This window comes from Tamandua tetradactyla, chromosome 3 (genome assembly GCF_023851605.1).
Source record: "Tamandua tetradactyla isolate mTamTet1 chromosome 3, mTamTet1.pri, whole genome shotgun sequence".
In the NCBI taxonomy this organism is placed as follows: domain Eukaryota; kingdom Metazoa; phylum Chordata; class Mammalia; order Pilosa; family Myrmecophagidae; genus Tamandua; species Tamandua tetradactyla.
In genome coordinates, this window is record NC_135329.1 from 144,680,234 (window position 1) to 144,702,405 (window position 22,172).

The 22,172-nt window shown below is 37.5% G+C and overlaps 1 protein-coding gene across 6 annotated transcripts in view; it reads left to right on the forward strand.

Annotated features, from left to right (window-relative positions):
- Positions 1-22,172, forward strand: part of RAPGEF4 (Rap guanine nucleotide exchange factor 4) — a 328,672-nt gene that overhangs the window by 131,335 nt on the left and 175,165 nt on the right. The gene's annotated exons all lie outside the window — the stretch shown is intronic.

The following is a 22,172-nucleotide window of genomic DNA, read 5'->3' on the forward strand; positions in this document are numbered from 1 at the left end:
TGTTTGTTCAGAAATCGGATGGTAGTTGGCTAACAACCATTACCAAATCCATACCTTGGTTGTTGCGGGCTGGTCCTAAACATGAATAAAACAGAGGCTGCATTATCCCTTTAAGTTACTCATTTCCTTCTTTCCATTCAGTCACTGATTCCTAGCTCCAAACATTAGAGCCGTGAGTAAGACAGCTTTCTGATGATGACAAAAGTGTACACCCAGTGAAATCTTTATAGAATATACTTCTATTAACATAAAAGCTCCATTTCATCACTTCATGTTGTCTATAGCTTTTGTGGAAAAGGAAATTTTTCTTCATCTGAGTGATGAATATAAAATTATAGAGGAAACAGGAGGTTTGGGGTCCTTTGTTGATAAATTCTCAGAAATGCTTCACCAACCTGTGGCTGCCAAAGCACATTTTAGTGACAACCAAGGTTTCATCCTTGTTACTCATTCTTTAAAATGTGACTTGATAGCGCTTACAATATAGTAGCCTGTGTGAAGAGGAACTGTTCTTCAGACATTTGAAAAACAGAAGTATCCAGTTTTGGCCCAGTTGAGTATCATTATTCTTAAATTTTTGCATGCTTTAAAAAGATATAAGGCTTCCTGATAAAGTGTTTGTCAATGGATGAAAAGTGCACACTCAAAAGCACTCAGACAATGGCCTGGTACCTAGTAGGTACTTAATAAGTACGTGTGGTCAAGAATCTGAAGCCAACTGAATCATAATCAGAAAACAACGCTTAAGTGAAAGAACAAGGCTGGCTTCTGCACCCCCTCCCCAGTAAGTGAATCTCTAAAATGAGTCATTTTCTTATCTGTAAAATCTGAATAATAATTCTTACTCATGGGGTTATTATGGAATCTAAATGAGATAACGTGGGAAAGTTTTTCATAAGCAGTTGAGTTCTATTTATATAGAAAGTTTATCACAAACAAATCTTGAGAGCTTCGTAAGTTAAGTGTTGTGTTCTTGTTTTTTTTTTAATAGTATGCACAGTTTTACAAGAATTTTGAACTTAAATGGCAATGTTGAAAATTTTATTACATTCTTTTTCCTTTGGGTAATTTATACTTGTATATTTTGAGCCAAAGAGTAGAAAACAAAAGAAGTCCTACATCTTAAATAGATTTAATACTAGATTTTGAGTATTGAAAACCACAAGTGCAAAATCGGTTTCTGATATTTAGATGTCTTCACATATTTGCAGTGTATGGAATATGGGGCTAAGGACTGTAATTAGACCTCAATTTTCAGCCATCTAGGCCTCTTGCTACATTTTGGTGACCTTTATTAAGTTGAACCATGCAAAATTTCTGTTTTGACCACTTTTCATTAAAAATGTTAATATTCAACCTAATATAATTGTATTTTTGTTACTGCATGGGTTTTTATTTGTTCATCTGCTCTTTCCAACACAGACACCTGGAGGGTAGGGATTGTATCAATCTCTAAAATGAAATCGGGACATCTGAGTTCAGACAATGTAAAAAATAAAATAAGAATGTAAAATGTCTTTTCATGTGAACTGCAAATACTATTACTGACACCCTTCACGGAGATGATGGATGGGAAATCATAGTTGCTAGACCCCCTAAGAGTGAACTCCACATTCCTAGGGAGCATTCGGCTCCAACTGGGAGCAGTCCTGCCCAGCTGGCCCTCTGGGTAGGCACCTCCCCCTCCAGCCACCTCCTCAGTCCTGAGGCTCCCATACACCTTCATTACCCCTGCTGTTATCACCAGTGGGCTGGGATAGCTGCTGGGCCTGCGGTTTACCCAGTTAGGGGGATTCGGGATGTCCCTATAGCACAGCTTTTCAAAACTTTTTAACTGTGACTTATAGTAGGAATGCATTTTGCATCATGACCTAGTACAAGGGTATGTGTGTTTCTCCATTCGTACGTAGGGTTTTTTTTTTTTTCATATGCTGTGTGGTGTGGGTCACATTTCATTCTTTTTCCATGTGATTGTCCCATTATTGCAGCACTATTTGTTGAATTTTTTGTTTGTTTGTTTTTGTTGGTTTCTTTGTTTGTTCTGCAAAGTGCATGGGTCGGGAATTGAACCTGGGTCTCCTACATGGCAGGCAAGAATTCACCACCAAACTACCCTCACACCCCCAGTTTGTTTTTATATATTTATCAGTAAGTGTATTAGTCTGATAAGACACAGAATCTTTGTCATCTAGGCAGATTACTTAGATGGTTAAAAACCTTTCATAACTTGTCACTAAGAGCAAACAATAATCCAAGAGTGAAAACCAAGTTCTTATTTTTTTTTTCCTTTTTTTTTTTATTAATTAAAAAAAGAATTAACAAAACAATTAGAAATCATTCCAATCTACATGTACAATCAGTAATTCTTAATAACATCACATAGTTGCATATTCATCATTTCTTAGTACATTTGCATCAATTTAGAAAAAGAAATAAAAAGACAACAGAATAAGAATTAAAACAATAATAGAAAGAAAAAAAACAAAAAACCTATACCTCACATGCAGCTTCATTCAGTGTTTTAACATAATTGCATTACAATTGGGTAGTATTGTGCTGTCCATTTCTGAGTTTTTATATCCAGTCCCGTTGTACAGTCTGTATCCCTTCATCTCCAATTATCCCTTCTCTTTTTTTTTTTTTTTTAATTAACGGAAAAAAAGAAATTAACCCAACATTTAGAGATCATACCATTCTACACATGCAATCATTAATTCTTAACATCATCACATAGATGCATGATCATCATTTCTTAGTACATTTGCATTGGTTTAGAAGAACTAGCAACATAACCGAAAAAGATATAGAATGTTAATATAGAGAAAAAAATAAAAGTAATAATAGTAAAATCAAAACAAAACAACACAAGACAAAACAAAAACCTATAGCTCAGATGCAGCTTCATTCAGTGTTTTAACATGATTACTTTACAATTAGGTATTATTGTGCTGTCCATTTTTGAGTTTTTGTATCTAGTCCTGTTGCACAGTCTGTATCCCTTCAGCTTCAATTACCCATTGTCTTACCCTGTTTCTAACTCCTGCTGAACTCTGTTACCAATGACATATTCCAAGTTTATTCTCGAATGTCCGTTCACATCAGTGGGACCATACAGTATTTGTCCTTTAGTTTTTGGCTGGATTCACTCAGCATAATATTCTCTAGGTCCATCCATGTTATTACATGGTTCATAAGTTTATCTTGTCTTAAAGCTGCATAATATTCCATCGTATGTATATACCACAGTTTGTTTAGCCACTCTTCTGTTGATGGAGATTTTGGCTGTTTCCATCTCTTTGCAATTGTAAATAATGCTGCTATAAACATTGGTGTGCAAATGTCCGTTTGTGTCTTTGCCCTTAAGTCCTTTGAGTAGATACCTAGCAATGGTATTGCTGGGTCGTATGGCAATTCTATATTCAGCTTTTTGAGGAACCGCCAAACTGCCTTCCACAGTGGTTGCACCCTTTGACATTCCCACCAACAGTGGATAAGTGTGCCTCTTTCTCCGCATCCTCTCCAGCACTTGTCATTTTCTGTTTTGTTGATAATGGCCATTCTGGTGGGTGTGAGATGATATCTCATTGTGGTTTTGATTTGCATTTCTCTAATGGCCAGGGACATTGAGCATCTCTTCATGTGCCTCTTGGCCATCCGTATTTCCTCTTCTGAGAGGTGTCTGTTCAAGTCTTTTTCCCATTTTGTAATTGGGTTGGCTGTCTTTTTGTTGTTGAGATGAACAATCTCTTTATAAATTCTGGATACTAGACCTTTATCTGATATATCATTTCCAAATATTGTCTCCCATTGTGAAGGCTGTCTTTCTACTTTCTTGATGAAGTTCTTTGATGCACAAAAGTGTTTAATTTTGAGGAGTTCCCATTTATTTATTTCCTTCTTCAGTGCTCTTGCTTTAGGTTTAAGGTCCATAAAACCGCCTCCAGTTGTAAGATCCATAAGATATCTCCCAACATTTTCCTCTAACTGTTTTATGGTCTTAGACCTAATGTTTAGATCTTTGATCCATTTTGAGTTAACTTTTGTATAGGGTGTGAGAGATGGGTCTTCTTTCATTCTTTTGCATATGGATATCCAGTTCTCTAGGCACCATTTATTGAAGAGACTGCTCTGTCCCAGGTGAGTTGGCTTGACTGCCTTATCAAAGATCAAATGTCCATAGATGAGAGGGTCTATATCTGAGCACTCTATTCGATTCCATTGGTCGATATATCTATCTTTATGCCAATACCATGCTGTTTTGACCACTGTGGCTTCATAATATGCCTTAAAGTCAGGCAGCGCGAGACCTCCAGCTTCGTTTTTTTTCCTCAAGGTGTTTTTAGCAATTCGGGGCACCCTGCCCTTCCAGATAAATTTGCTTATTGGTTTTTCTAATTCTGAAAAATAAGTTGTTGGGATTTTGATTGGTATTGCATTGAATCTGTAAATCAATTTAGGTAGGATTGACATCTTAACTATATTTAGTCTTCCAATCCATGAACACGGTATGCCCTTCCATCTATTTAGGTCTTCTGTGATTTCTTTTAGCAGTTTTTTGTAGTTTTCTTTATATAGGTTTTTTGTCTCTTTACTTAAATTTATTCCTAGGTATTTTATTCTTTTAGTTGCAATTGTAAATGGGATTCGTTTCTTGATTTCCCCCTCAGCTTGTTCATTACTAGTGTATAGAAATGCTACAGATTTTTGAATGTTGATCTTGTAACCTGCTACTTTGCTGTACTCATTTATTAGCTCTAGTAGTTTTGTTGTGGATTTTTCCGGGTTTTCGACGTATAGTATCATATCGTCTGCAAACAGTGATAGTTTTACTTCTTCCTTTCCAATTTTGATGCCTTGTATTTCTTTTTCTTGTCTAATTGCTCTGGCTAGAACCTCCAACACAATGTTGAATAATAGTGGTGATAGTGGCCAAGTTCTTATTTTGCATGAAGTTACATCTGATAAGAAAACTATTAAAAATCTTGTAAAAGTATAAAATCTTAGCCAACCTTCTCCACAACCAATAACATTTACTTTCAACAAGACTTCTACAACTTTCTTTGTCCATCCATTTTGTCCTACATATTCCTGTTTCTCTTTCAGTAACAGTTATTTTACTTTAGAGGAAAAAGTACTCTTTTTCCGCAACAAAAACACTTCCTCCATATTTTACATATTTAAATTACCAAAAAAAAGGTCTTGAAATCAATCTTCAAGCTAACATCCTACAAAACACAAAACCTGTTTGTTTGTGCTTTTCTTTTTTCCCCCTTTTTTGTGAAAAATAGCATATAAAAAAGCAATAAATTTCAAAGCATATCACAACAGTTAGTGGTAGAACAGATTTCAGAGTTTGGTATGGGTTATAATTCCACAATTTTAGGTTTTTATTTCTAGCTGCTTTAAGATACTGGAGACTAAAAGAAATACCAATATAATGATTCAGCATTTGTACTCATTTGTGAAACCCTACCTTCTCTGTATAACTCAACCATCACCTTTGATCTTTCTCCCTTTCTTTTGCAGATATTTGGGTTATGCTCTTCTAACTTTTCCATGTCAGAAGGGGCTGTTGACAGTATGGGATAGGGGAATGGAACTAGTTGATGTTCTGGCAAGACTGGTCCCTCTTTCAGGACTAATCTGAAAGATTGTGGGTTTCTAGAAAGTTACTCTAGTGATTGGAACCTTTGTAGAATCTTGTGTAATGCCCTGGGTGTTCTTCAGGATTGGCAGGAATGGTTTTGGTTGGGGTTTGACAAGTTTTGGTAGTCTAACTGCAGCTTGGGTAAGAGTGGCCTTCTAGTAGCCTCTTGACTCTATTTCTTAGCCACTGACACCATAACTGTTACACATTTTCCCCCTTTTGCTCAGAATGGCGTTGTTGACTCCATGGCATCAGGGCTGGACTCATCCCTGGAAGTCATCTCCCATGCTGCCAGGGAGACTTTAGAGGGGAGGGCAATGATTTCACTTGCAGAGTTGGGCTTAGAGAGAGAGAGGCCACATCTGAACAACCAAAGAGGTCCTCCAGAAATAACTCTTAGACATACATGTAGGTAGGCTAAGCTTCTGTGCTACATGCATAAGCTTCACAAGAGCAAGCCTCAAGATCAAGGGCTTGGCCTATTGATTTGGGTATCCCTAATGTTTGACACAGTATCAGGGGTTTCCCTGGTATTAAAATTTTATCATTCCATATTTTTTCTCCCATCCCTCAAGGGACTTTGCCAATACTTTTTGATTATCTGTTTAATATACTCTGGGATATATGCAGGCGTTACATTAAGCTATACAGGATTAAAGGCTCACTCCTATCCTGGGCTCTCTGCATTTGGGTTGCTTAAGTGATCAGTCCAGACAGGTTGAGTTACATTATGTGCTACAGAAAATTTAAGTTGTAGACAAAATAAACCTTTCTTCCTTTGGTCTCAAAGAGTAGATGACGTTCTAAAATATATACAATGTATTTCTTACCCCTATGATTTGAATGACCTTAATCCTGCTGATTGGCTTCATTCTTACCTCTAAATACCAGGCGCTATTTATCTATCTATCTGTGTGTGTGTGTGTGTGTGTGTGTGTGTGTGTGTGTGTGTGTCTGTCTGTCTGTCTGTCTGTCTGTCTGTCTGTCTGTCTGTCTGTCTGTCTATCTATCTATCTATCTATCTATCTATCTATCTATCTATCTATCTATCTATCTATCACAGCCTCTCAAAATCCAGAAATAATAATTAACTGCTCCAGGTGAAATGTTACTGCTATAAGAACTTACAATCTAGGCCCCTGTTTTCTTACAAGCATTTTCTAAATGAGACCATACAATATTTGCTCTTTTGTTTCTGGCTTATTTCGCCTCACCAAATGTCCCACAGGTTCATTCCTGACGTTGCATGCCTCACAACTTCGTTCCTTTTTGTAGCAGCACAATATTTGATCATATGCAGTACCCAGTTTTGAGAAGTTGTCTAGTAAGTCTTCTTTGGAATGAGGACCCAGTTAAATCGTGGAGTTTTTTTTTACTTCCTGAGGAAGGGAAAAAAAATGTCTGCTCAATATTTAAGATTTTTATACTTCTTAAGCAACTGTGGTCTGAATCAGTTTTTATCAGGATTCATTTTCCTATTCCTTTTTTTTGAAAGGCCTCAACCTTGCAGGCAAATCCAACATGGGGCTGTGGCTTCCCCAACAAGGTTCTGAAACCCATATAGGATTAATTATAAGCAGGGATGCCTCTTTTTGGGGATTGTGGAACTTTTTCGAAGGACTGAGACTATTACCAGCACCTGTTGATATGCACGTGTGTACAGACGGTGAGGTTATTTACCTTTATTCCTGGTTCACATTCTTAACATTCCTTTATTATTTTATCCTACCTATAAGTTGAAATGTAAGTGTATTGAAAATCCTATGTAGAGCCACGTCGCTGCATCTAGACTATGGAATATGCAAGTACAATTAGCAGCTTGGGAATATTTTGGTTTTAATCAAAAGTTTGAAAAGTTTTGAGTACACCATTAATTCAACTCTAAAATTTTGCAGACTATGTATATATATTTATTTCTATTAGAATTAACAAAAATAAACCCTAGGAGGTATATTTTGCCTACCTCAAAATTCAGATATCCTTCTTTAATGTGGCTTTCCCAGTGACCCACTGCTTTAAATTTGGAAAGAGTCGTATAAATTTTCTAAGGGGAAAAAAAGGAAACAGTTACTTCTCCCTATATGGCTTCAATATCATAACTGTATCATATCTGAAACCCTGCTAAGCAAGCAGGAACTAGAAGCTCAGGGATTTCCCATTCAGGTGAATTCAGAAAGGATTCAGAATGCTACTCCAGAGGAGCACTTCTAACTCACTCACCTTCCATCGTCACTGATTTTTGAAGTGTAAAGCCTCTTGCAGAGTGTTTTGATTGGAATTGGTGTAGTCCTGCCGGTAAGAGCTGACTTAAGGGAAATGTGGCAATCATAGGAAATGTCCTTTCAAGAGCTCAGAGAAAAGCCTCATGGATCCAGGATTAGGTGAAGTGTAGTGTAGGCGAGCCACAAAATCTGGATGGTTCATTTTAGCCCCTGACCCAGTCTATACCCTTGAGTAAATCACTTAACCCCTCTGTGCCTGGGCTTTCAACTGTAAAATGGAGATAAGACCATTTCCTAAGCTTCACTAAAAGGAAAATTATAAATTTTGAGAGAGGGAAATTAACTTTATTGGCAGACTGAAGGTCTACAATATTTTAATATGAACTGTATAACACAAAGAGTCAACCTTAATGTAAATTATGGACTTTAGCTAATAATATAATTATGATAATATTGGTTCATCAGCTGTAACAAATGCACTGCACTAATGTAAAATGTTAATAATGGGGAAAGCTCTGTGTGAGGAGTGGGTGGGGAAGTTAGTTATATAGGAACCCTGTACTTTCTCATGTTTTTTCTGTAAACCTACAGCTGCTCTTAAAAAAAAGATAATAGGGGGTGCAAGGGTGGTTCAGTGGTAGAATTCTAGCCTGCCATGCGGGGAGACTTGGGTTGGATTCCCAGTCCATGCACTTCCCAAAAACAAACAAACAAGCAAAACAAACAACAGACAACCAAAAATTCAACAAATGGTTCTGCAATAAAAAAGGATTGTATGTCAAGAATGTTGCAATCTTATCTCCATTTTACAATTGACAGCCCAGGCACAGGGGGGTTAAGGTACTCACATGGAAAAACAATAAAATGTGACCCTGCCATACAGCATACAAAAAATATATATATATAATAGCACTTCTATATCTAAAACAAAACCAGTTTCTGAGAAAACTAGATAACAAATCTCCATATTACTTTCTAAATCATGTCTTAGTTTCCAAATTTACTTTATTTTCTACTGGAACCAGCTATTTCTCTTAAATAGCTAGATTATTATATTGTTTTGGCCTTGTTCCTAACAAATGCATTCCTTAATTTTTTTTTCTTTTTGTATGCTATATGGTAGAGGTCACATTTCATTCTTTTTCCATATAACTATCCCATTACTGCAGCACCATTTGTTGAAATTTTGGGTGTGTGGGTGGGGGGGATGTGTGTTCATGGGCTGGGAATTGAACCCAGGTCTCCCTCATGGAAGGCGAGAATTCTATCACTGAACCACCCTTGTACCCCCCAATTTCTTTTTTTTTTAATTAGAGAAGTTTTGCATTTACAGAGCAATCATGCATAAAATACAGGATCCCAATATATCACCCTATTTATTAACACCTTGCATTAGTGTGGAACATTTGCTACAATTCATAAAAACACATTTTTATAATTATACTATTAACTATAATCTATGGTTTAACTTAGGGTTTACTGTTTATATAAACCATGGACTTTTTTTTTTTTAATTATTGTTACCATGTATACAATCTAATACTTTCCCTTTTAAGCACACTCAGATGTATTCAGTGCTGTTAACTGTGTTTACAGTGTTGCGCTACCATCACCACCATCCATTACCAAAACATTTCCATCATTTCAAATAGGAACCCTGTGTTTTTGAAGGCTTAAATTCCCATCCCCATTCCCTATCCCCACCTTATATCCTGGTAACCCATATTCTAGATTCTATACTCTGTAAACTACGATTTCGCTTATTCAACTTATCTCACATCAGTGAGATCATACAGTATTACTCCTTTTTCTGTCCGGTTTATTTCACTCAACCTGATGCCTTATGTTGTTCCGTGTATCACAACTTCATTCCTTTTTATGGCTGAATGTATATATATACCATTCATCATATACAACCATTCCTCGGTTGATGTAGACTAGGGTTGCTTCCATCTTTTGGCAGTTGTGCATAATGCCGCTGTGAACGTTGGTGTGCAAATGTCTGTTCAAGTCCCTGCTTTCATTCTTTTGTGTGTATACTTAGTAATGGGATTGCCAGGTCTTTTGGTAATTCTGCACCTGGCTTTTTGAGGATCTGCTAAGCCGTTTTCTACAGAAGCTGCACCAATTTACATTGCCACCAGCAATGAATGAATGTTTCTATTTCTCCACATCCTTTCCAACATTATTTTCCTTTTTCTTTTTTTTTTATTAGCAGCTACAAATGCATGGGAGATGGTATATCATTGTGGTTTTGATTTGCATTTCTCTAATGGCTAATGATAATTAGTATCTTTCCAGGCACTTTCTGGCCATTTGTATATCCTTTTCGGAGAGATGCCTATTCAAGTCTTTTGGCCATTTTTTAAAATGCAGTTTTATTGAGATATATTATATATTCACACACCACACAATCATCCAGATTGTGCAGTGTTCACAGTATCATCATATAGCTGTGCAGTCTTCACCATATTCAATTTTTGAACATTTTCATTACTCAAAAGAAAATAAAATTTTTTTACATTTAGTGACTCAATGTATAAATTAAAAAATGTTTTTGCATGGGGAAGAACACAGGAATGTCAGTATTGCAGGGTGTTGAAAATAGATGGTCATTCATATTTTAAAAATTTAACTTCTATGTGAGACTAAAGCAAGAAATGTTTATTTGGTGCAAAATTTATATTTTAATTAGTACATTTCCTAATTTTACTTATATGGACAGTTTAATTGAAAAGCATAACTAATGGAACCTTGAATAGGGCATGAGATTTTGTAGGTTTGTCCAGGTTAGTGTGATGCCCCAATAAATCTGAGTGATTTGAACAGTGAATAAAGAAGTATTTGCCAAGTCCCCTTGGGGGAGTGGAGAGATAGGGGGAAAATTCAACTTCCCCATTTGGAGATATTCCTGATATTCTTGCAAGCAAATCAGTAGGCTGAATCCTCAGTCTTGGAGTTGTCCCTATGAGACTTATCTCCACAAAGGATAGGCTAAGCCTACTTAAAATTAGGCCTAAGAGTCACCCCCAGAGAACCTCTTTTGCTGCTCAGATGTGGCCTCTCTCTCTCTCTCTCTCTCTCTCTCTGTCTCTCTCTCTCTCTATTTCTCAGCCAACACGACAAGTAAGCTCACAGCCCTCCCCCTCTCTACGTGGGAATATGACTCCCAGGGGAGTAGATCTCCCTGGCAACGTGGAACAGAAATCCTAGAATGAACTGGGACTCAGCATCAAGGGATTGAGAAAACCTTCTCAGCTGAAAGGGGAAGAGAGAAATGAGACAAAATAAAGTATCAGTGGCTTAGAGATTTCAAACAGAGTCGAGAAGTTACCCTGGAGGTTATTCTTACGCATTATATAGATATACCCTTTTTAGTTTATGGTGTATTAGAGTAGCTAGAGGGAAGTGTCTGAAACTGTAGAGCTGTATTCCAGTAGCCATGTTTCTTGAAGATGACTGGATAATGATATAGCTTTCGCAGTGTGACTGCGTGATTAGAAAATCTTGTGTCTGATGCTCCTTTTATTTATAGTATGGACAGATGAGTAAAAAATATGGATAAAAAATAAACAAATAATAGGGGGGACAAAGATTAAAATTAAGTGAGTAGATTGAAATACTAGAGGTCAATGAAAGGGAGTGGTAAGGGGTATGACATTTATGAGTTTTTTCTTTTTTCTTTCTTTTTCTGGAGAGATGCAAATGTTCAGAAAAGATGATCATGGTGATGAATACACAACTGTGTGATGATATTGTGAGCCATTATTTATAACCATGTCAAGAATGTCCATGTGTCAAGAAGGATTGTATGTCAAGAATGTTGGTATGTCGGTTCATTGTTTATAATAAAAATATTGAAAAAAAAGAATAAAAGTGAAAAAGAACACCCATTATTTATTCATTTTTTGTATTTTTTTTCTATTTCATCTTACCAAGCACTGGATAAAGGGACTGTCAGTCACAAGGTTTTCATGACTACATGGTCACACCTTAAAAGGTTTATAATTATTCAGTCATCTTCAAGAATCTATTTTATTGAATTACAGTTAAACAGTTGCAGGTATTTCCCTCTAGCTACTCCAATACACCAAAAACTGAAAGGGTATATCTATGTACTACATAAGAAAAACCTTCAGAATGACCTCTAGGCTCTATTTGAAAACTCTCAGCCACTGAAACTTTTTTTGTTTTTCATTTCTCTTCCCCTATTTGGTCAAGAAGGCTTTCTCATTCCTCATGATGCCAGCGCCAGGTTCATTCCCAGGAGTCACATCCTATGTTGCCAGGGAGATTTACACCCCTGGGAGTCATGTCCATGTAGTGGGGGTAGAGGTGGGGAGAGCAGTGAGCTCACCTCAGGATTTGATTTAGAGAAATAGAGGCTATATCTGAGCAACAAAAGAGGTTCTCTGTGGGGGGTGGGGGTGGGGGGGACTCTTAGGCACAATCGTAAGTAGGCTTAGCCTCTCCTTTGTAGGAAGAAGTTTCATACGGGAAAGCCCCGAGATTGAGGGCTCAGTGTATTGAATTGGTTGTCCCCACTTCTTGCATAAGGAGTTCCCCAGATGGGGAAGTTTAATATTTCCACCTTTATCCCCAGCCCTTCCAGGAGACTTTGCATATGTGTTTTAATCTGCCCAGATTACTCTGGATGTGTTGCTTTTTGCCTATTTTTTTATTGGGGTATTTGTCTTTCTTGTTAAGTTGAAGAATATATTTATATATTCTGGATATTAAACTTTTATCAAATATGTGGCTTCCAAATATTTTTTCCCATTGTGTAAGTTATTGGCATTCTTAATGTTTATTGATGTCTTATCCAGTAGCTATAACACATGTTAACAAAACTCTTCATAGGCTTATATGTTTAAGTCCTTTTTTTAAGAAGACTTCTGGTGACTAACTTCTGGTAAATAATCTCAGCAGCATGTTGGGCCTGTTTTAGAATAATTTTCAGAATAAAGAATTCTTCAGCCCAACAGGTTAATCTGCTAGTTGCCAATCCCAGGTTGTTTGTAGTCTATTTAATACTTATGATAGGGTTTTGTTGCATTCATACTGTCCTACACAAGCAAGTAAAGCTGTGGTTGCACCAAGTATGTCCTCCTTTCACTATGTTAGATGTTGTGCTTTTGAAATCTTGTCTCAGAGAATGAAAAGCTGAGCAAATACTTGATTTTCCTTCCAGCTTCCCAAGCAGCACTGGTGTTGAAACACCGTCTCACTTCTGGCTGATACATTAGGACCTTTTTTTTGTCTGTGAGCAGTTCAGACTCACTGGAATGTTCTTACTGAATGCCAGTTACTTAGGTGCATTAGTCAAATGTAATTGATTGTTATGATATGCCACCAGCTCAGGCGAAGTAATCCGGCTCTTTAATTGAATATGCTACTGTAGAAGACAAAGTGTAAATCATCGAATACAGAGTCTAGCAATTTTTTTCACAATGAATACAATGTGTCTATGATTGCATCCTCAATATAGCCAGACAAAAGAGATGGCTAATTATTTAAGACTGGTCACTGGGGGAGTCCTAAGAATCCTTCTCAAGATTCATCTCGTTGTCTTGAAATAATCCCATGTTTCCTACAGAAACCTTTAGAGGGTTTGGGAGGGGTATTACTATGCATATACATACACAAACATTTACTATTGCAATTAAAACATAGATAACTTATGAGAATAATTTGAGAGCCAAGACATCTTAACTGTCATCCATTCATTACAACTTTGGCATAAACTTGAGACCTTATATTTTATAGAAATTATCACAGCAGCTCCAAGTCTTCTCTCTCTTAATCCAATAATAAATGTAATCATTTAGTACAAACTAAAGATATGTACAAATGCAATGATTTAGAGAAGGGTTTCTTTGTCATTGTTGACAGGTAGTTGAAAAATAAGAGTTTCACGTTCAGTCCAAGACCTGGAAGGTGAGCCTCTCCCTGCTCCAGGAAACCTTGCTCTTCTCGGCCTTTTTCTCACCCTTCTCGGCTCTGTCACCAGGATACTCTAGCCCCTCACATTGCCTGCCAAGCACTGGTCTGAAGCTCTTTCTTCATTGATTCTCTGAAGTCCTTAGAATGCATCAGATATTAGGGCCCTTCTGTCTTGTGCATGGCCGAGGGGAGCAGTGAATCCCCTAACTTTTGGAAAGATGGTGCTGTGTAATTCCAAACATGTTAAAATTCTGCAAAATGAGTAGATCCTTGTTATTTTTTCTCTCTCACTCTAAAATTATTGCTAAGAATAGAGGAGAGGCAAATAGACTCAGAAGCTTTGTCTGTGACCCCTCCGTGACTCAACCCAGCATTATTAATTTGCTGTGGGAGTTGGGCTTTGAATCTGTTAGAAGAAATTACTGAGGTGGGGCTCTTTGCATTAGAATCTGTACTTCTAATGAATTGATTCTGTAACCCCTTTGTGTGAAAAACAAAGGGTAAGATTAGAGGCGGGAACAGAGAACTAGAGATGGGGAAAGTGATGCTGCTGTTATTTTCCTCCATCATTTTTGTCTGCGTCCCTCCCTCCCAGTATCCCTTTCTACAGACCAGGTTTCCCTCCCCAGTCATTTTCTCCTCTCTTTTTCCCTCTCACCCCCAAAGTGATGATGATAAATGCTTGCTGAGGGACCCATTTACATTCTCACCTTTTCCTGCTATCTCAAGATATTCCAGTGTCCCCATAAATTTGTATACGGAAGGATTCTGTGTGCTCCAACTGAGGGAAACCTACTTCCAGTTTGTTCATTTCCAGGAAGAACTTAAGTATAGCTAGAGCACATGACAACTTTCCAGGTAATAGTGTGCTTATTCTGGGTTGACCTCCAGGTTCGTGGGTAAGAATGCTCAAGAGAGGAATAGCTGAGTTCACTGAGGGCTGTCAGTATGCTATTCTTCTAGAAGAATGATGGCTGATAAAGAAGCTAGATTGGTTTAGAAACATCACCTAGATGAGGTCTTACACATTACATCCCCCTCTAAAGTAAAGAAATTGAATATCTTTTAAATCAGCAAAAACAGGCCATTAGATAGAAAAATGAGCAAACAATATGTATCGGCAACCCACAAAAGAAGAAACAAAAATGGCCAATAAACATGTGAATAACAGTTGTAATCAGAAAAACAAATTAAAATGACAGATAGGCCTTTTCACCTATTAGACTGGCAGAAATGGAAGTAATCAGTAGTATCTATTGGGGAGGCTGTGGGGAAATAGATACTCTCAGACTCGGTGGGGGTCGAAATCGTTTTCACATTTTACAGCTATCTTGGCAGTTTGTATGAACATTTAAAATGCACACACATTTGGGTCAAACAGTTCCAGGTGTGTGGTTATCTATCCTCCAGAAATACTTATACATGGTCATAAAGCTATTTGTATAAGGGTCTTCCTTGCAGTATTCTTTGTAATAGAAACCTACTGTAAACACCCTAAATGACCACCAGTAGGAGACCAGCTAAATAAATCATAATTCATCCATAACTTTAAAAACCATGGAGCTGATTGAAAAGCTGAGGGACATCTGTATATACTAATATGAAATTATTTCTAGGCTATATTGTTAATTCAAAACAGCAAGCTTCATAGAAGTACATATTTGTATGATTCCATTCACTTTGAAATGTGTATAAATATATTGATATGTAGCTAAATGCATAGATAAACTTCTGAAAAAATATTTACCAAACTGTTAACATGAGGGGAGATGAATTAGGATAAGGGGGCAAAGTGGAATTTTTAATTTTTTACTCTGCATATTTCTGATCATTTTTTTCAACAATGAGAATAAATTTATGTATTGTTTGTATAATTAATTAAGAATATACCTAAATAGGAAAAATGCAGTTTATGTTTTCTGGGAAAAGCACTCTGAATTCTTCCCAAAAAGACAGTTCAGGAAACCAAAGGTGGGTGTAATGGAAGTTTCTCCTTTTTTATTTTGGTAGTGGTTGGTCTATTTATATAATGAAAAATGTGTGAGTCTTTTTCCATACGCTTTTTGGGAAGCATATCTGCCTAGTCTGCACATGAGGCTGTCAGCGGGTACAGGTGGCAGAGGCAGCCACCTACCTGCAGATTGAAGGGGATGGGTGTATCTCATCCACACTTGCTGATTGGAAACAGAGAGTCCATTATCAAGCCTGGTTCCATGTAAAATGTTACTCTGTGCCATTGTCCCCATCCCTTCCTGGCTGCCCCCAGGGCTTAGTTGGAATTAGAATCTCAGCTATCAGAGAAACTAAGGGAGGCTCAGGATTCAGGCTATTATTAATTTCCTTAGAGTTCACTCTATAAAAATGCTGCTCTAGGTCTCTGACCACCAGGGATATAGCACTGCTTCTCCCTTGGCTCTAGGGTTACCCTCCATAAGTGCATATCATATAGCAATCAATGGTGTATGTATCAGTTGCCCTCTTCAGGTTAAGAGTTGTAGTTTGTGCATCTTTATATCCCCTGCACCTAATATAAGAGCCTGGTATGTTGTAGATGCTCAAAAAATGACTGTTGAATGAATGATACAATGACTGAATGTAAAACACCTGCTTTATAAAACAACCTTTGAAAACTAGGGTTTTTCTATGTTTGGACATAAGGAAAACATCTAGCAGCACAATAATAACCTGTACAGTTAAAACTTAGACAAATGGCCAGTTGGTTCAGTGTCCAGGCTTTGGAGTTAATAACCTGTTTTCACATCCTGGCTCTTCCATTCATTGGCTGGTGACCTGGCCAAGTTCTTTAACTCCCTGCACCCCAGTTTCCAAATCTGTATCTCATGGGCTGGTTATTAGAATTCAATAAGATAATTAACATAAAGCTCTAATAGCAGGATCAGGCCTGCAGACGAGTTCATTCTTGGCAATTGTTACTTTCCAGAATCTTCAAGGCCTGAGTCACTCTAGTTGATTAAGTTTTCTGAACACCCCTTTAAACACCAAAGTGTTTCTTATTTAACTAATTTTGAAAGAAATCTTTTAGACATGAATTCTATTTCTTGAAACACTATAATGAGCACTTGAATCTTAACTTTTAACTCAGGAACATTATTTTTTGTTTGTTTGTTTTGACTTCCTAAAAAAATTTTTATTAATAAAACCAATCAACATACAATATGAACATTCTTTTTTTTCACCACAGTCATATATTCATCATCATGATCATTTCTTAGAAAATTTGCATCAATTCAGAAAAAGAAATAAAAAGAAAACAAAAAAAAATTGGTACATACCATACCCCTTACCCCTCCCTTTCATTGCTCACTAGCATTTCAGTCTACTAAATTAACTTTAACATTTGTTCCCCCTATTATTTACTTATTTTTAATCCATATGTTTTACTCATCTGTCCATAAGGTAGATAAAAGAAGCACCAGACACAAGGTTTTCACAGTCACACAGTCATCTTGTGAAAGCTGTATCATTATACAATCATCTTCAGGAAACATGGCTACTGGAACACAGCTCTACGTTTTTAGGCAGTTCTCTCCAGCCTGTCTGTTATGCCTTACCTAAAAAGGTGATATCTATTTAATGCATAAGAATAACCTCCAGGATAACCTCTTGACTCTGTTTGGAATGTTTCAGCCATTGACACTTTATTTTGTCTCATTTCTCTCTTCCCCCTTTTGGTTGAGAAGGTTTTCTCAATCCCTTGGTGATGAGTCCCATTCATTCTAGGATTTCTGTCCCATATTGCCAGGAAGGTCCACACCCCTGGAAGTCATGTCCCACGTAGAGAGGGGGAGGGCAGTGAGTTTGCTTGTCATGTTGGTGAGAGAGAGAGGGGCCACATCTGAGCAACAAAAGAGGTTCTCTTGGGGGTGACTCTTCGGCGTAATTTTAAGTAGGCTTAGCCTATCCTTTGCGGGTTAAGTTCATATGAATAAACCCCAAGATTGGGAGCTCCGCCTATTGCTTTGGTTGTCCCCACTGCTTGTGAGCATATCAAGAATTCTCCACCTGGGAAAGTTGAATTTTCCCCCTTTCTCACCATCCTCCCAAGGGGACCTTGCAAATACTTTTTTATTCGCTGTTCAAATCATTCTGGGATTTATTGGGGCATCACTCTGGATGAACTTACAAAATCTCATGCCGTACTCAAGGTTCCATGTACTTATGGTGTTCAATTAAGCTGTCCACATAAGTTATATTAGGAAATACACTAGTTGAAGTATAAATTTTGTACCAAATAAACATTTTTTGCTTTAGTCTCACACATAAAATAAAGTTTTAAAATATTAATTGCCATCTATTTTCAACACCCTGCATTATTGACATTCCTTTGTTCTTCCTCATGCAAAACATTTTAAATTTGTACATTTAGTCACTATCATTATACACTCTAGGCATTCCTAGATTATACTATTTTAGTCTTTATTGTCTATCTTTCCTTCTGGTTTCATTTGTGCCCCCAGGCCTCCTCCCTCTATCATTCTCACATTCAGCTTCATTCAGTGTACTGACATTATTGTTATAGGTAGTATTGTGCTATCCATTTCTGAATTTTTATAATCAGTCCCTTTGCACACTCTGTATCCCTTCAGTTCCAATTACCCAATATCTACCCTATTTCTATCTCCTGATAACCTCTGTTCTTAACTGAAATTATCCAAGTTCATTCATTAATGTTAGTTCATATCAGTGAGATCATACAGTATTTGTCCTTTTGTTTCTGGCTAATCTCACTCAGCATAATGTCCTTAAGGTCCATCCATGTTGTTACATACATCATAACTTTATTCTGTCTTATAGCTGCATAATATTCCATCGTATGTATATACCACAGCTTGTTTAACCACTTGTCTGTTGATGGACATTTGGGTTGTTTCCATCTCTTGGCTGCTATAAACATTAGTGTGCAAATGTCCGTTTATGTCCTTGCCCTCATGTCCTCTGAGTAGATCCTTAGCAATGGTATTGCTGGATCATATGTTAATTCTATACTTAGCTTCCTGAGGAACCGCCAAACTGCCTTCCACAGCCGTTGTACCATTTGACAATCCCACCAACAGTGGATAAGTGTGCTTCTTTCTCCACATCTTCTCCAGCACTTGTCATTTTCTGTTTTATTGATAATGGCCATTCTGGTGGGTGTGAGATGATACCTTGCTGTGGTTTTGATTTGCATTTCCCTAATAGCCAGGGAAGCTGAACATCTTTTCTCAGGAACATTATTATAAGCAGTATTCTAGCATCCTATGCATAATATAGAAGTACTGCCTGACCTTTTGGAGGTGTGTAGTACAGTAATGCTTTCCAGATTCTCTGCTTTTTGAGTTCTTATGTCTTATATTCCTTAATGATCAACTGTTAATACTTACTACCCTCAATAGCCTACTTTTAGTACTTCTCTCACTATTATAATTTTTTCAATTTGTTTTGCTCTTGGAAATTCAACAATAAACCATGTTATGATTGTGTATAAATAAGATGATGTCTTTTCATTTCCTGGTGCCTGCCCATGTTTAAAAACAAAAATGCATGTCTTGTGTTCATGGGTTTTAATAGGGGGATGGTTTATAACTAAGTAGGTCCAGTGTTTGTCTTCTAAATTTATGTTAACCTTTCTCAAATTAAATGATATATTTCTAGACTAGCCATCTGCCCTGGTGTGCACAGTATGAGATTGCTTTGCAATTATTTAGTAATGTTCTTTTTCTTGATTTGCAATTTGTCTTAGCGGGCACTTTTTCTCTCTCATATTCACTTCCTGATCTCTTTAAACCTCTGTGGGTATTCACCAGAGGTGAATTCCTCATTTCAGCCCTGTGCCCGCTGAGGCTTGCTGACCTCATGGATGCCTTGACTAGGGACCTAGTTTTGCCTTCATTATTCAGTGCAATGGGCACACTCAGGGCCTGTGTACCTCTGCGGTTTAACAGAGTGCAGTAATGCTGGGGAGGTGTCTGGGACTAAAGCTCATGTATCTGGAAGATAAGGAGACTTAATTTCCATCTCAAAGAAGTTCCGGGTGCACTATGACCCTTCCAGAAGCAGGAGGAGGCTGTCACGTACTATGAGGGAAGCTTATGGAATTTGGAAACTCAAGGTCTGTACTTATCTTGGCTCTGCAACTCACAAATATACGAGTTACTTTGTGTTGTGCAGATCACCTCATCTCTGAGACTCGGGTTTTTTCATCGGTGAAGGTGAGGATATATGTCTTCTATCTGTATTATGAAATTGAGGTAAAATTCAAATGAAATAACAGATGAAAGTACTTTAGAGTGTGTGGTGCTAGCAAATGTTGTCATCATCATCATTGCGACTATTGTTATGAAAAAATATTCTAAAGCCAAGGGCCTTGAAGAGCTGGCTCCCTGGAACATCTGGTTGTTTTCCTGCTTTTAGTTACTTTAAATAATTTTTGCCCTCAAATATACTAAATTTCAAGTTGGCAGAGGAGTCCATGGTTACATAGAGGTACATACAGTTATATATTTTAAAAGTTTCTTTCCTAATGTCTTTTTTCCCCCCAGTTTCTAAACTTAGAAATTAATTTTTCATAGGCCTTCTGGGGCAGAAAAACTTTGAGCATTTATAGCCCAGTTCAATGCTTCTCAGCCTTGGCTGTACATTGGAATCATCGGGGGAGGTTTCAAAAATCCTGATGCCCAGTCTCACCCAGGTCAGTTAAATTGGAATCTTGGAGATCGGGTTTGGAACCTGGTATCAGGAGTATGAAAAGCTCCCAAGTGTTTCCAGAGTGCAGCCAAGTTGTGACCCACTGCCTTGGTCACATGTGCTGGCCGTGGATTGCCCTGGGCTAATCAGAGTACCAGTTTGCCTTCTCTCTGTTGATGACATAGTTTTCAGACTTTAATTCTGAAGTTTTCAAAATGGGGTGGAGGGAATGAGGCAGTATTTGAATCAACTGGAAATGTTCTTTCAAATCACACATGATTCTTCTGCTTTCTTCACCCTCCCCAACTCCACACCCCTCCTTTGCCACCTCTATTCTGATATGGTCTGAGGAACCAGGTTCTTAAGGTTGGGTTCCTCAGTCTCAACACTAGAGCCTTCTTTGATGTGAGGCCTCTCCTGTGCAGTGGGGGATGTTGAGTGGTATGCCTCTGCCTCGATGTCAGTACCTCCTCACCACTGCCGAGTGATCACAGCAACCCTCCCCCCAAGTGGTGACAACCAAAAATGTCTCCAGATATTGCCATATTTCCCCTGGGGGGCAAAATTGCTCCTGGTTGAGAATCATTATTCTGGGAAGATTGTAGGTAGAGGTTTAGTATTTGAAAATCCTTCCCTGTATTGATGCAAATGTATCCTCCAACACCACCCTCAAGAATCACTGGCTTTATCTATCTTGCCCTCTAAACAATTTGAAACATCTGTGCCATAAATCTTGGATGTTGGTAGACATAATGTGGGTCACTGTATCGTCTAAAATATTGTTCTTTCATTTTGATAGCTTAACATACCATTTCATTCAAGCCCTATTTTTAAAAATGTAATGTTATTGAAATCTATTCACACACCATACAGTCCATCCAAAGCATAGAGTCAGTGGCTCACAGAACCATCATGTACTTGTGCATTCATCATCATGATAATTTTTAGAACTTTTGCATTACTCCAGAAAAAGAAATTAAAAGAAGAGAGAAAACCCCAAGTGCCCCTACCCCTTAACTTTCCCTCTTATTGACTACTACTATTGCAGTCTACCCAATTTTGAGGCTTACAGTAGAGGTAGTTTAACTATGATAGTGTAGTATTGATATATATATATAGAGAGAGATAGATATAAATAGATAGATCTATCTATCTATTTATATATCAGTGGAACAGAACAAAACAAAACGTCCGAAAGTAGATCGATATAAATGCTGGCAACTGGCTTTTGTTTTTTTTACAATATAGTTATTCAATAGTTATCAAGGATCAGGGCTACTGGATTAAAATTTAGCAACTTCAGATATTTCCTTTTGGCTATTCCAAAATAACAGACACTAAAAGGAAATATCTATATAATGAGTCAGTAGTTGCAGTCGTTTGTTAAATCCTGGTTTCTCAATTACACCTCTTCTCATTAAACTTTCAATCTTCGGGGACATCTGGGCAGTGACCATTTTAACTTCTTCTGTGTTAGACCATTCAGAGAGATCTAAGGATTAGGGTTTATTAAAAAGGATAACAATGTGTTAACTATTACTACTTATTCATAGTTCTTATAGGAAAGGTTGGGCACAAGCCTTTTTGGCCTAGTGGAGCAGGGACAAGACAGAAGAGAGAGACAGGCGGTTTCATCTTTAAATCTGCCACCTCCACCTCCTACCCATGTAATT